Source organism: Lissotriton helveticus, chromosome 6 (genome assembly GCF_964261635.1).
Source record: "Lissotriton helveticus chromosome 6, aLisHel1.1, whole genome shotgun sequence".
Taxonomy (NCBI): Eukaryota; Metazoa; Chordata; class Amphibia; order Caudata; family Salamandridae; genus Lissotriton; species Lissotriton helveticus.
Window position 1 is genome coordinate 460862764 of NC_136067.1, and position 16543 is coordinate 460879306.

Here is a 16543-nt window from a genome sequence, read left to right on the forward strand (position 1 = left end):
GCGTGGTAAATGCATGCATTGTAATGTCATACATCCTTATTGAAAGGTTTAGCCTAACCACTGAACAATACAGGATAAAGTTCAGAGATACCCAAAATGCTCAGACTCAAGACTGGGTTGACTTTGTTGATTATGCTACTAAGGCTCTGGAGGGCTGGTTACTTGGCAGTAAGGTGTGTGATTATACAGGATTGTACAACTTAATTATGAGGGAGCAGATCCTTAATAATTGTCAAAGTCAGCTGTTGCATCAACACCTGGTAGACTCTAATCTGACCTCTCCCCAAGAATTGGGAAAGAAGGCAGATAAATGGGTCAGAAACGGGGTGACGCAGAAGTTTCAGAACCAAGGTGGTGACCAGAAGAAGCAAGATTATAATAAGGGTGAGGAAAAGGGTAAAGACCAGAAGTCTTCTCAAGGCCCACAAAAATCTGCATCTGGTGGGGAATCCCAATCATCCAAAAAGAAAGTCCAAAAGAACCCTTGGTGTAAAATCTCTAAACAGAACACCCCCTGGAATAGTGATTGTACTAGGCCAAAAGACTCAACTCCAGCCACCGTTGCCCCTAAGGCAACTGTCCCCCCTAGTTCAGCTCCAGGTGGTGGTACTCAAAATAAGGGTGTAGTAGGGTTAACCATGGGTTCTGAGATGGACTCTGGCCTCGTCAGAGTTCTAACTCAGGCTGTACTGATCTGTGAAGGAGGCATGGATATGTCCTCCTTTGCGAGTCCCAATTACTTGGGCAAATACAGACAGCAGCCTTTGATCAATGCAAAGGAGGCTATGGCCTTTAGGGACACAGGGGCAAGTGTCACAATGGTGACACAAGACCTTGTGGCTCCTGAGCAGCTCATACTTTGTGAAAGTAACCAAGTGACCAATGCTAGCAATGTCAGGACCAACCATGCCCTGGCAGTTGTTCATTTCTCCTGGGGAGGGGTAACTGGCCTAAAGAAGGCTGGGGTAAGTACAGACCTGCCTGTTGAATGCTTGCTTGGCAATGATTTGGAAACTTCAGCCTGGGCTGAAGTGGAGCTCAGGACCCATGCAGAAATGTTAGGAATCTCTGCACATGTGTTAGCTGTGACAAGGTCACAGACCAAAATGTCTAACACTGAATTGGCCCTGGATTCTGGAAGAATGGACCAGGTGCCTTCCAAGAAAAGGAGCAGTAGGTTTAAGACAGTGCCTCCCCCCTGACTCAGTATACAGATCAGTCTCTTGAGGGAGATGATTGTACTCCTGAAGAAGGAACTGTCCCAGATGAGCTTGAGCTTGGATCAGGTTGAGTTCTTGGAGACAGGGGGGCCTTCCAGGGCAGATCTAAGTCAGGAGCAGCTGAGCTGAACCCCTCAGACAGCAGGCTGCTGCTGAGGCTGCTGGGAATGCTAGTGGAACCCATAAGATTTATTGAGATGATGGACTCCTGTACTCAGAGAGTAGAGACCCTAAGCCTGGTGCAGCAAGGAGGTTGGTTATACCTTTGAAGTTCAGGGGCTTCCTATTGACACAAACCCATCATATTTCCTTAGCAGGACACCTGGTCAAAAGCAAGACTTGGGACAGGATTGTCCCTCACTTTCATTGACCCCACAAGTCTCTGAAGACACCAAGAAGTTTTGTCGCTCCTGTGTCACCTGTCAAGCCAGTGGTAAGGTAGGTGGTACAACAAAGTCCCCCTGATGCCACTACCTGTGGTGGGGGTTTCCTTTGAGAGGGTCTGGTACGAGGGAGTCACAGGTTCCAAGAGGGTGCCTGGCGTTGAGGGCGGTGTGCCAATTAGGCCTCCACCCCCCTTCCGTGACCCATGGTGCAGATCGCAATTCTTTTACAAGTGCAGAAACCTGATTTTGGTAAGCCTCCTAAACCAGGAGTAACAGGGACTGGGCAGTTGCTCTTTCCCCTTGCACTTTCACCTTTTTTCCCCTTTTTTTCACTTTCACGCCCCTAGGTAAGGGTGAGCCTTAGGGTGCTCATACCGCCAGGGTTTAGCACAATTAAAGGTCCTGATGAATGCCTGGTAAACTAACACCGTTTCAGAGGCAGAAACATGTTGACTGATTTTATTAGTAAATGGAATTAACCATACAATTAATTTTGGACTAAATTCCTGACACATAAACTAATTGTTATAACCCTGTCCTAGTGATCTATAAATAAAGTTTTTTTGATACACTTGAGACACTTTTATCTTTATTTTCACTGCAAAGCCTTCACACAAAAAACCTGCTCCGCAGTAATCCTGGCGTCGCAGCACACTAAAGAGGCACTCAGCCTCTTTAGTGGGGCCCGATGATGAAGCATGTCACCGACCAGGTCGGTGAGTGAGGGCTTTCTTAACTAACCTAATTCAGGTCAGTTTCAACTTTTTGCTCCTTTTTGTGGTTTACTCCTATTCCACTGACCCTCTTCTTTTGTTTGAGTAAGGTAGGTGGTACAACAAAGGCCCCCCTGATGCCACTACCTGTGGTGGGGGTTTCCTTTGAGAGGGTTGGGATTTATATAGTTGGTCCAATGGATCCTCAGACAGCATCTGGGCACAGATTTATCCTGGTGGTGGTGGACCATGCCACTAGGACCACTACAGCACCTGTGGTGGCAAGGGCCCTCTGGGAGTATTCTCAAGAGTGGGTTTCCCTAAGGAGGTAGTTTCAGACAAAGGTGCAAACTTTATGTCTAGTTACTTGACTGCAATGTGGAAGAAGTGTGGAATGAATTACAAATTCACCACACCCTATCACCCACAATGTAATGGTTTAGTGGAGGAGTGTGGCTCAATGGTTAGAGAGGCAGACCCTGATGCAGAGTTCTGGCCAGGGACCAGGGTTTGATTCCCGTCTCGGCGGGGTCTCAGGCTCAATTTCCTCGGACCTGTTAATTCTCGCCTCGGTGCCTATTCTAATCACGGGCCCCACGCTGCAACTCTGGGCAATAGCTTGCTTAGCCTCCACACCGGCCCCAACAGCGCTGAGGATGCCTTGCTACACCCTGGGGGTGCCCAGGAGTGGACACTTCACAGGGAAAGCCAGGAGGGGTTCCACATCGGTATGAGTATCAGCGCCAGGAAGCTGACCGTCTGGTGACAGTGCGCTCTATAAGTTCCATGACATTTACATTTACAAGGTTCAACAAAACCTTGAAGGGTATGATCAAGGGTCTCCCAGAAAAGGTATACAGCTGTTACAACGCATTTTTTACTCCGCACTACCATTACAACGCGACTTTTACTCCGCATACCATTACAATGCATTGCGCTGGGGGGCGCTCTAGGATAGGGAATAAGTATAATTTACTATCCAACACCTTCCCTAGGGTCCACGGGGACTGGAGTTAGAATAGTAAATTATACTTACCACTATCCAGCACCTCTAAGCGCTATGCGTTGTAACGGTATGCGGTGTAAAAGTCGCGTTGTAACGGTCTGCGGAGTAAAAGTATGCGTTGTAACGTCATACATCCCCCAGAAAAGCTCAGGCAGAGATGGGACATCCTACTGCCCTGCCTTTTATTTGCATACAGGGAGGTTCCATAGAAGGGGGTTGGTTACAGCCCGTTTGAACTTCTGTATGGGCATCCTGTCAGCGGTCCATTGTGTCTGGTGAAGGAGGGCTGGGACTTACCTCTCAAACCCCCTAAACAGGACATAGTGGACTATGTACTTGGTCTCAGCTCCAGGATGGCTTAGTATATGAAAAAGGCAACCAAAAACTTTGAGGCTAGCCAGGAATTGCAAAAGGCCTGGCATGACCAAAAGGCTGTGCTGACTGTTTACCAGATGGACAGAAAGTATGAGTATTGGAGCCTGTGGCCCCAGCAGCCCTCCAAGACAAGTGGAGGGGCTCCCATACAATTGTTGAACAGAAGGGAGAGGTTACCTATTTGGTAGACCTTGGAAATCCCAGGAGCCCCCATAGGGTGCTTCATGTTAACAGACTAAAACCTTATGTTGACAGGGCAGACATGGGCATGTTCATGGCTACTGATGAGGGACAGGAGGAAGAGAGTGATCCACTCCCTGACCTGCTCTCACAGAACCCTGATGATGATTGATGGTGTAGCCTTGGCAGGCAGCCAAACTGCTCAGCAACAAGCTGTTTTTAGACAGGTGCTCAATCAGTATAGGAACATGTTCTTTCTGACCCCAAGTCAGACTACCTGGTGCACTCATGAATTGGACACTGGGGACAGTCTGCTAAAAAATAATATTTACACGCAGCCTGACCATGTCAGGGAAGGTATCAGGACTGCAGTCCAGAAGATGTTGGATTTGGGAGTTATTGAACCCTCAGAGAGCCCTTTGGCTAGTCCAGTGGTCTGGTACCTAAACCTCACACCCAGGGTGGTAAGAGAGAGATAAGGTTTGTGTAGACTACAGGGGTCTCAATGCAGTCACTAGGACTGATGCCCATCCAGTCCCAAGAGCAGATGAGCTTATAGATACTTTGGGCTCAGCCAAATTTCTGAGCACATTTGATATTACAGCTGGCTACTGGCAGATCAGATTAGCTGATGATGCAAAGCCCAAGACAGCATTTTCTACCCCTAGTGGGCACTATCAATTTGTGGTAATGGCCTTTGGTTTGATAAGTGCACCTGCCACTTTTTAAAGGTTGGTGAATAAAGTCCTAACCGGCCTGGAAGACTATAGTGCAGCATATCTGGATGATATTGTTGTCTTTAGCTCCACCTGGGAGGATCACCTGGTCTACCAGTGAAATGTTTTGGAGGCCCTGCATAAAGTAGGCATAAATATCAATGCAGTAGCAATCAACAAAATTGGACACTTGTTACACTGTTTGACTTTTGGTTCAGTGCAGAATAAGGAAACCCTCAGAGAAGTCAGTGTATGTTTAGGTTAGCGGTATATTTGCTTCATCCGCCCCACACTGACATTCATGCAGTTATCATCGGGTTTTTCCTCTTGGTGTGTACTGCTAGCCTCATCCAGAGGCACCTCCAGTCTCGAGTGCAGTGTCCAGAGACAAAAGGATTTTCCCAAAAGGATAGGATAAAAATGAAAAAGAGTGCCCAGGGAAAATTTTAATATTTGGGCAAGCTTTCATTAATTAAAAATTGCGAATACTCATTAGTAGGCCAAGTTACGGGACTGTATGGTATTACTCAGGTAATGTCAATGTAGTCTCTCATTTTCAATTTGTTACTCAATTCCGCGAGTCCAAGAACCATCTTCAATGACAATAGTATCCTGCAAACAAAAACTTTCACAAAGCCAACTGCGAAAAATAGCTTGCTGTCCCACAAGAGCCACCATCCAAAACCACTAAGAGACAATTTGCCTTTTCGTCAATTCCTCCGATTAAAAAGGAATTGCAGCAAAAATTGCGATTATCAAACTCAAGCAGCGGAATTGAGTAACAAATTGAAAATGAGAGACTACACTGAGAAAACCATCAAAAAATGCAAGAAGAGGGCTGATAACCAACCCCGGGAATGTCTCCTGCAAACTTACCCAAAAGAACCAGTGAAAGATCTAACCACGTGTGTGACTACCTACAATCCAGCAACATATGCTGTTCAAAAACTAATCAAGAAGAACTGGCACATAGTCAACACGGGCAAATTCGACTGGCCGAGACCGAGATTCGCTAATAAAAGGACCAAGAACCTTAAAGACACCCTTGTGCATACACGCCCCAAGCTGCGAGCTGCAGCCCCTGTAACCATCAGCGTGAATATGACACCGCTCTCAGGACACTTCCCATGTGGAACATGCATAGCCTGCAAAACAACAACAGCAACAAAAAGTCTGCAATTGGGAGAAGATTTCGTATGGACGCAAAAACAGTTCACAAACTGTAATTCCTCCCATGTCATTTACATGATCCAGTGCCCGTGTCAAAAGAGATACATCAGGATGACCTGTCGCAAGGTTAAACTCAGGATAGGAGAACACAGGAGCAACATCAAGCTGAAAAAGAATACCACCAAGCTATGTGCCCATTTCACTGAAAGTAACCACACGCATGAAGAAATGCAATGGACAGTAATAGAAATGCTGACCAATAGAGCTGGTAATGCAGAAAAAATTCTGTATGAGAAGGAGCAAAGATGGGTGGACCGTCTGCGTACCTATGATTTTGGGTTGAATGACAATGTGGCCTGGCATCACTTTGCCAAGTGAAATTATGAATTTTCAAAACATCCTTCCTTGCCTCCAAAAAAGTCCCGTCAATTCATGATCAAAATTAGGATCTGAATAGTCCACTGTATAATGTACACATGAATACAATGGTCTCCAACCGGTCTATAACTAAAGGGGACTTGAATTACATCACGCTTTCATTGTATTTCCTATAATTAGAGGCGCAATACCCTTCAAATAACAGAAACTATAATCCCTCCGTCAATACGCCAGTAGCCATGACGACGTCGGGTTGCCTTCACCATGAGGTGCCGATTTCCTTTAAAAAGAAACTACAACCCGGCTCCCAGCACTCCGGGGGCAGAGTCAGCACAAGGCAGGAGGAAGGACTCCATGCGGCTCTGTGGCGATTGAAGGTACCCCTGTAGGAAGTAGAAGTTGTAACTACGACAGATCGAGAAGAATACCATACTCATATCAATGTATTGAGCTGTGGGAATACCGCACAATTCGTGTGAGTAGCTTTATATGTGTTTGTTCGTACCTACCCTTTGTAAGTCCTGACGAAAGCTCTACAGACCGCTTGGCCCATTAGAGCTGAAACATGTCGACAATATTACCTGAGTAATACCATACAGTCCCGTAACTTGGCCTACTAATGAGTATTCGCAATTTTTAATTAATGAAAGCTTGCCCAAATATTAAAATTTTCCCTGGGCACTCTTTTTCATTTTTATCCTATCCTTTTGGGAAAATCCTTTTGTCTCTGGACACTGCACTCGAGACTGGAGGTGCCTCTGGATGAGGCTAGCAGTACACACCAAGAGGAAAAACCCGATGATAACTGCATGAATGTCAGTGTGGGGCGGATGAAGCAAATATACCGCTAACCTAAACATACACTGACTTCTCTGAGGGTTTCCTTATTCTGCACTGAACCAAAAGTCAAACAGTGTAACAAGTGTCCAATTTTGTTGATTGCCACTGAATATTTTCGGGGAAAGAAACGGACACTGTTAATTCCTCATCCCTCCCAGTTGATTAATTGCATAAATATCAATGCTACTAAGTGCCAGATAGGGCAGAGTCAGGTTGTGTACCTGGGCCACCTTGTAGGTGGAGGCCAGGTTCAACCATTACAGAGCAAGATCTAGACCATCATGAACTGGGTTGCTCCAACCCAGTTGGAGCAACCACCCAGACTCAGGTTAGAGCTTTCTTGGGCCTAACTGGGTATTACAGAAGATTTGTCAAGGGGTTTGGTTCCATTGTGACACCCCTGTATGACTTAACTTCAAAACAAATGCCTAAGAAAGTTCAGTGGACAGTCAGCTGTCTTCAATCTTCTATAGAAAACTTTATTCGGTTTATAATGCAAACCATAAAAGTTACACATCTTAAAGACAATATAATTGTCAGTGTATTGTTAGTATAATATCCAGAGCAGCACGAAAAGTTAAATAAATAATAAAAAATCCTGAGGAAAACTCTTCACAAATCCATTTGATTTCTGGAATTAACAGTTGCTTTTAAAAATCTCACTATAAAAAATAAACAGTCCTCTTTCAGTAATTGAAGGTACACCAATGCGGGACGAGCCTGCCTAAAATTCAATCTTTTTAAAATAGGTACCAAATATTGTTTACGAGGAAATTCATACAAAAGACTTAAAAACATAAAATGCAGCATATCCTGCGGAGACTTTCCATCGCAGGCGCAGGGAGCTGCACTTTACTATTACTAAAACATTTGGGTCTGGCAAGCAAAAGGTGGAAAAAGTTCAGTCGAAACCTGGTCAATAGGAATTTCTCGTGTGTGGATAACGACCCCATAAGATATGGCTCTGCTCTTGGGGTTGTTTTAAGCATTATGTATGTCCGCACACTTGGTGTCTGTACCTCCTTACCTCCTTAGCTTCTCTATCCAAATTCCTATCTGCCAGGAATGTAGTTTTGATTTCCTCCACGTCTCTCTTTGTGATACATTCGGGATTATTAAATAGGTCCCCCCGCCCTAACCTACCAAAACTTGCCTTAACGTACCTCAGAAACAGAATACGCGCTGCATTATCAAGGGATAAACAGTCTTTTATAATTACGTGGGTCAAAGGGAGATCTGGGGTCAACCAACAGTTTAACCAACATATCAATGGTCGCAAAGAGAGTACATCATTTACATAGGGGACCCCCAACTCCTCGTGGACCGCTAGATTAGATGTGCCACGTGGAACACATAGTAGACATTTCAGAAAGTCATTTTCCACTATTTGGAGGGATTCTCCCACGTTATATCCCCATATTTTGCTGCCATAAGAAGTTATGGACAGGCTTTAAGCCTGATACACCTACAACATAGCTCCGGTGGGTTTCTTCCCTAATTTGGAAGCAAAATTAAAGGTTGCAGCATTCACCCTGGCAATGTCCCTTTTATCTATAATAGGGGACCCCAATTAAGCTTATCATCAAAGAGGACCCTTAGGTATGAAAACACATTTGTGTGGGGAATATTTGACTCTCCCAATCGAAATTGGAAATTCTTCTTTGCAGGATGCCCCACTTGCATAACATAAGATTTGGAGTTGTTGATTGCCAAATCCCTTTCTGAAATAAATTCAGAGAAGGTTGATGAAAGTGATTGCAGTCAGCTGTCCAAAGGCATTTGATGACCTGAAGCAGGCCATGTGCACTGCACCAATTCTGCAAAGTCCTAACTACTCCAAAGAATTCATCGTGCAAACAGATGCATCTGAGTTGGGGTAGGGGCTGTGCTTTCACATGTGAATGATGAAGGTCAGGACCAGCCAGTAACTTTTATTAGGAGAAAGCTGACCCCTAGAGAGAAACGTTGGTCAGCACGTTCAGGCTCAACGCCCACGCACGCAAAGCGCTCCGCGACATAGGCCCCGAATACCTCAACAATCACCTCACGTTCCACACTCCAACCCGCAAACTCCGCTTTGCCATCCTCGCCCTCGCAACCGTCCCACGGATCCGCAGAACCACCACCGGAGGAAGATCATACTCCTACCTGGCGGCCAAGACGTGGAACTCCCTCCCCGTCCACCTACGACTGACCCAGGACCACCTCACCTTCAGGAAACACCTCAGGACCTGGTTCTTGGAGCAGTAGCAGCACCCCCCCCCTCCCTTCAGCGCCTTGAGACCCTTTCGTGTGAGTAGCGCGCTCTATAAATGTACTGATTGATTGATTGATTGATAGAGGGAGGCCTTTGCTGTGGTTTGGGCTCTGAAGAAGCTGAGGCCATACTTGTGTGGCACTCACTTCACTGTTCAGACTGACTATAAGCCCCTCTTATGGCTAAAACAGATGAAGGGTGAAAACCCCAAACTCTTGAGGTGGTCCATTTCCCTATAGGGATGGACCATACAGTGGAACATAATTCTGGGAGTAACCATGCCAATGCAGATGGACTCCCCAGATATTTCCACTTAGAACATGAAGGCTCAACTGGTCTAGGTTAGTTTAATGCCCCTGCGTTTGGGGGGGAGGTTGTGTAGGAGAGTAGGATCTGCTTACTATGGTTACCCCCACTTTTTGCTGGTGTTTTACTGTTTTTTTACTTTAGTCTGGCTGGGGCCCTGCTATCCAGGACCCCAGCCTAAGTGTTTCCTCTCTAAATTGATTGCATGTACTTTAGGTACACTCCAGTTTGATTACTGAGGTACCCTTGTGAGTCCCTAGTATATGGTGCACTAGGTACTAAGGGCATAGGTACCCCAGATGTCTACCAGGAACTGAAGCATGTATTATGCCACCCCAGGGAAGCCTTCCAAAATGGCACCACAGGACTGCTACTACAGCCTGGGTAAGGTGGTGCATGCACCCCTTACTAAGATATAGGTTACCTATATGTACCTTTATTCACTAACACATATAAGCCTATCAGTCACTCCTATGGCAGCCCTTATCAATCCTGAAGGCAGGATGCTTAGTTTTGTATGAGAGGGTGCCCAAGCATGAGCCCCTCTGCAACTTTCGGAGCATATTCTTTAAGGCAGGTTCTGTGGTGCAGCCAGACCGTATACTCTTAAATGCATTATAACCTTGTGGTAAAAGCTAACTTTGGAATGGCTGCATGGAAACATGTTGTGTTGGTGTCAAACACTTTTGAATCCTACCCCCCCACCCCCGCCAGTCCTGGCAGTGGGGGTAGAATTCCACCCTTCTAGAGGGAGAGACATGTACACACTGGTCTAACCGGTAATAGTTTAAAAGAGCCCTGGCATCACAAAATGGATGCTGCAGCCACAGACACAAGTCTGGCCTCCTGCTGCTGGACACAAATCCAGCAGGGGTGGCCTGGACAATAGGTTTCCTGTCACAGACACCACCTCCCAGGCAGGCTTTAGTGTATTGGGGCTGGGTGGGTGCACTCCATAAGTGCTTTGAAAGTCTGCACTGGGGGCACATTTGGTGTCCCTGTGCATAGTCCAGTTCAAACCAGTTGCAGGGGCTACCAGACCCTGCTCTGGGTCAAAACTGGATGAAAGTAAATAGGTGTAACCACCCCTCTTTCCAGACCCTCCCATAGATGGGTGCCCAGAGTATGTCCAACCCCTTTCTTTAGTTTAAGTAAGCAAACCCTGGCACCAGGACACTCTACTAAAGACTAGAGGACGTATGAATCTCCCTTGGGGTCAAGGAGAGACTCCCCTGCTCAAGCAGGCACCAACTAAGCATTTGTCAAAAATAGCAAAGGTGACTGAATGCACTCCTCTTTCTCCTGGTTTAAACCACATTTAAACTGTTCCATTACACCAAACCACTGTAGGTGTGCAAGCTCGAAGTCGCGCTCCACCCACTGGCGCCATGAAAGTAGAAAAAACACATAGAGGCCATTTTTCTGGTCCCTATCGAACTGCACAGCCAAATTTGCCATAAATGAATCCAATAAATCAAGTTTTTTTGTTTTTTCTTCAGTTATTCCACTACTTCTCCATCTTTTTACATCCATTTCTTTTCATCTATCGATTTATTATACTCATTTTCATCGTTGTTCTTGGTTATTTCAAAAAGCACACAGAAAAATTAAATGTTTCCTTATGTCCCGACATTTTATTAAAAATCACATTATGCATTTCGGGGTAAAACCCTTCGTCAGGGGCTTCGTGATATAAGTTCCACTAGTTTTAAAATTCAGCAACGTTTTACATGTAAACTCTGTACATATTCATTTTGTTATCGTTCTTGCTTCTTACGGTGCTACCCGCACCTTCACCTTGTTTCATAAGCATTTGCCAGCCTGTATCTTTGAAGCTCCCGCCGGACTCCGAAGTATTTGCAGCCCAGGAAGAGGATTTACAAATTTCTCGAAGGCCGACCTGAGTCCCCAGCAATGCTGAGACCTGCAGCCCTCACAAGTGATGTGGAACTAGAACCCCTGGACACCATGCACATTTCGTAGTGCATTACCTTCCTGAGCTTCCCTGAAGTTGTGCTTTGGGTTACTTGTAGCCCAAGCCCCGAGCACCATCTGCACTGAAGATGTGGGCCTACACTCCGTGAGTGTTCCCTGGGCCCGCTTCTTGCATTTCAGTTTGAGGCTTCTTCGTGATCCCTGGTCCGTCGACTGGTGGGTCCCCACGAAGGCAACTCTGATTTTCCTCAGGCTTCCCTGGTTGCTCCAGACATGCCCTGACTCTCCACCACGTGATGAGTTCTTGGACCTTGCTGGTCTACACCAAAGCATTTCTTTGATTCCTGCGTGGATTGCTGTTGCCAAGGCTTGTTGGGTCCAATCCAGGCACCGACACCGCAGCACTCAACATCCTTTGTGGGACAGTTCACTTCCAGATCCTGGTTTTCATCGACGCCTCCTGGTCCTCGTGGCTGAAGAGTCAAGTTTTACCTTCACCAGAAATCACCCGACATCGGTGGGCATTCGACTATCATGCCCCTGGTCACTGGCAAGTGACACAGACTCTGTCCCTTCTGCTTTCTGGTTCTTCTCATCCTCGATCCAGGCTTGGATCACACCGGCCACTTTCCACTTGGACGGCAGCAGCACTTTTCAGCAGATCGCCATTGAAAACGACGACGAAACCCAACACTAAAAGACACCTATGCACCCGGCTTCCCTGGGTGAGGTAACTCGAGTACTCCGATGCTCCCATGGGTGTTGGCTCTAGAAGCCCTTAAGTCTCAGGGGGTTTGCTCTAAGTCCTCTCCTAAGTATCCTTTATCTTTAAATTTCCAACCGCGACTTTCCTCATAGAAGTTAATGGTGATTCGTGGCTGTGTTCACACACAGCACGCGTCCGCCGTTGGTCCCCTGTGTCACTAACTTGGGTGGTTCCTGGTGGCATCAGCAGTTCTACAGGCTCTAGACCTTGTGTCTATGCAATCGTGGTTCTTATACCACTTTCTTAATTTATGGTTTGGTTCCCCAAGGGCTCAACGTATATTGTGCTAATTTACTGTGTGATATTAAGTTTACTGAATGTACTTTTGCCTCTAGCCTCATAAAGGGATAAGAGGGATGTGTTTAGAATAAAGACATATATTTTATATATATACCTGGTTTGGTTCTCCTTTCATTTGGTCATTCACGAGATTATAGACTGATAAAACAAGCTGCTTTACATTCCTTCAAGACTTAGCCTGAAGGCTGCTCTCCACAGCTACCACTAGGATAGCTTTCTATATAGGTTGTCTTTAACCTACCATCAATAAGGATCATTTGGACTGGTGCAAGGTGCCCACTAGCATAGTGGACAGCATATGCCAGGCCAACTTCTCACAGTATGCAAATTAATCAGAAGAGGACATTACCTTTTCAATGCTGATGTTTGTGTCAAGACTGCACTTGCTTGGAACCCGGAATCTGCAGGAGGAAATAAATTTCTCCCAATATCCCCCTAAGAACAATCTGCAAACACCTGATAGAACAAGAGGTGTCCGAGGCTGGTGCTTGATGGGAAAAGGGGGTAGGAAATTAGCAAGGTGAAAGAGGAAGGAAAAACAAAACACCTGATATCAACACCACAGAAAGCATGTTTCTCAGTTTGATGACCCAGGCTCTCTGTGTTTGTTTTCGTCTATAAAATATAGAGGCACAATCAGGGTTTGGCAAACATAAAACAATATAAAAATATTCTGGTCCCGACTCCCCTTCCAGCAATCACTCACCAAAATTGTAAATGAAGTATCCACAAAAGTCTTCACCCCATTATGGTGTAAATCATGTAATGATAGTGTGAGAATATGAGACTGAATCATATGACCAATCCTAAACTGTAATCTAAAACACAAAATAAGGCAGATTATATTCAATCTCCAACCACAGAAAATGATTCACTGGCTGAATCGCCATCAATCAAAGCACCTAGCAATCATGCTGCAGGCAATCAAAAACCGTGACCGCGTTGGGGAAGAGCCCCAGTACAGCACCAGAAGAGCGGTGCTCAAGCCCACCCCCCTCAGCCAACCAAGAATGCAATGCCCAATCAAATCCCACTCACGCAAGCTCACAGTATATGGAAATGGGAAGTAGAGGGAGGGAGAATAGGGGGAAAAGAGAAAGGGGGAGGGGGCCCGCCTGTGCTACCGTTCTGTGCACTTCCCGCAGCAGTGTGCGAGTCACATAGTGCTCCCAGTACACCCAGTCCACAAATGCCTTCAAGGCAGTCAACAGTATGTGCTCCGGGTGAGCCACGTATACTCTGCAGTGCCTCCCAAAAGGGTGCAAATGTCTGCAAAGGATTTGCTGCGGGTCAGGGCACCAAATCAACCGGGTTGTACTCTACGACTTCTCCAGAACTAGACTTGGAGTTTGATGCAGTCACCACTTCTATTAGAACCCTGGCTACCTCCTGCTCAATCTGCAACAGTGCCAGATCGATGTGGGGCAGTCGACTGTCCTCATTGTTTGAAGTCCGGTGCCCCAAATCAAAAGAGCTATCTTGTCACACTACAAACCTGTGAGAGAAATGGGAAGATGTGCTATTTTGGATCTACGTGAGTGCTGCAAACCCAGGGACCGAGCAGCAGCCTCGCTCACGGCCAGAGATCGTCCCTCGCCCTGCACCTTCAGCCAGACCCACACCGCCTCAGGGATAGGGAAAAAGTGGGTGCGACCATCATGTATGCCTTTTAGCTTGGTTGAATAGAATTACATGTATTTTAGCTGCATCACCCTAGCTTCTATTTCATGCCAGAGAAGGACATCCTCTGCAGTTGAACCAGTCACATGTAGTCAGGAAATGTACGGAGTGTGTGATTGTCAAAGGCAGGATCTCCCACCGGCTGGACCTCCCAGAGAATACAGTTGTTGTCCCTGTAATTTAGATTTTTTGCAATGCGAGTATGTGGTGCAGCGCCAACTTGGCGCGGGCTGGGGTAATCACTCTGTGTGCACGCTCAATCATGAACAAGGAGGACAGGGAGGCTTCAGAGAGCATGTTTTTAATCCATTTTTCAAAGAACAATTCAGGGGATTTTTCTTTGATTCCCTCAGGAAAACCAACAAACCTCAGGTTACATCTGCAGGAGCGACCTTCCGCATCTTCTATAAGCTAATAAGCTTCTATTTGCTAACTATAACTTCCCTGTAACCTTTGTTTTTTTCAGTGAACTTCTATGTTTTTTTAATTCTATTTCCTATTTATAATGTCCCTGTAACCTATGGTTTTTACGTGAATTTCTAAGCTTTAGCTGAGTCCCCCCCCTATTTTTTTATATAAAGAAAAGAGGGCAGGGTAGGAATACCCTGAGCCCCTAGCTCTGGTACTAGGGTGCCCCCGTAACCCTCCAGGGAAAAAAAACATTTTTTCAATTTTTTACTACAAAATCATGAATCAGATGTAAATCCGCAGGGAAAAAAAAGAAGCACTTCTTTTTCCATTTGCCCCCAGATGGTCCAGGTCCGGTGGGCTTATTTTTTTTTACATAAGGGGAGGGGGTGCACGAGGCTCTTGTCCCCATGGCCAAACTTGGCCCCAGGGACCATCACATCCCTGGGGCCGACTAAGTCTTATTTCCCGTCTGGGCCCCGGGTGCCACCACCTTCCAGAGGCCATGTATATAATAATGGGAACGGAACTGCCCTGCCTCATTTACATATTCAGCCCAGTGGACCACCACCTCGCCAGGGCGGCCTGTGCATTGTAAAGAAAGGGGGCCGTGTGGCACCCCTTCTGGAGCCATTAATGGCCCTGGAGACTCCCACTAACCAGGGCTGTCTCCTGCTTTGTCCTGCTGTGCCCACCCCAGGACATAACAGTTTGCTATTGCTCCAAGGGGGTGCAAAAATAACTCTGCTCCCAGCAGTGGGAGCAGTGAAAGTGCTCCTTCTTGCTGGATGCGGAGTTAACATCTCTTTCCCTGCCCACAGACATGCTGGCAAGAAAAGAGCTGCAATTATTGCTCTTGGACACAGTGAGCTGCATTTCCATCAGCTCCATGTGTGCAAGAGCAATGCTGGCACCCGCAGGAGGTGAGGAGCCAGCTGGGACTGCGGGCTCCAATGTCCTCAACAATTAAACTGGGTGCCCTGGGTGGGACTAGGGCCCCAGGGGATGGGGTCCCTAGTTCCAAAATCAGCCTGGGAAGTGGGGCCACATGGCCCTCCTCCCCCATGGAATTATAGTTGGGCCCCAGAGGATGGGGTCTATGGAGCCATAACTGGTCTGAGGAGGGGGCCGCACTGCCCGACCCATTTTACTTAGTACTATGCAAAGGTCTTTCCACCTTTTCCCACATTGATGGACAGCTTAATAAAAGGTCCCCGAGTATGATTCCAGACAATTTTGGTGATGCTTTATTGTTGCAGAGGAATGCGAGGACATCTCCACCAAATAAAGAAGCCCTTAATTAAGTCAAAAGGATGTAGTCCTGTTTGGTGGAGATTCATAGAAATTAAACCTCAATGATAAGCACTTCCAAATATAAACATAGAAGGTGCTCCAGTTGAAGATCCACTTCAGTAAAGCACAAACATTCATAACTTCTTGGGCTTGGCGAAGGCAAATAAAATGTGTTTCCTCTCATATTCCATGTTGAAAAACAATCTGAAATCCTTAATGTAGGTGAAAGCATCATTGATCTAATGGAGCACAATCTGATCTGTAGTGACTGTGACGAATAGTGACCTTCTTGCAGAGTCCATGATTCTCCCTTTGAAATACCTTAAGTATGCAAACGCCCAAAATCCATAGTGCCACTCACACACCCACTCACAGACACACACAGGCACTCACACACCCACTCACATATCCACACACCCACTCACAGACCCATAGTGCAACTCACAAACCCAGTCACATACCCACAAGGCCACTCATACAGCGACTCACAGACACACACAGGCACTCACACACCCACTCACAAACCTGCACAGCCACTCACACACACCTACTCTCAGACCCATAGCACCACTCACAGATTCACACAGTCACTCAAACACCCACTCACAGACCCA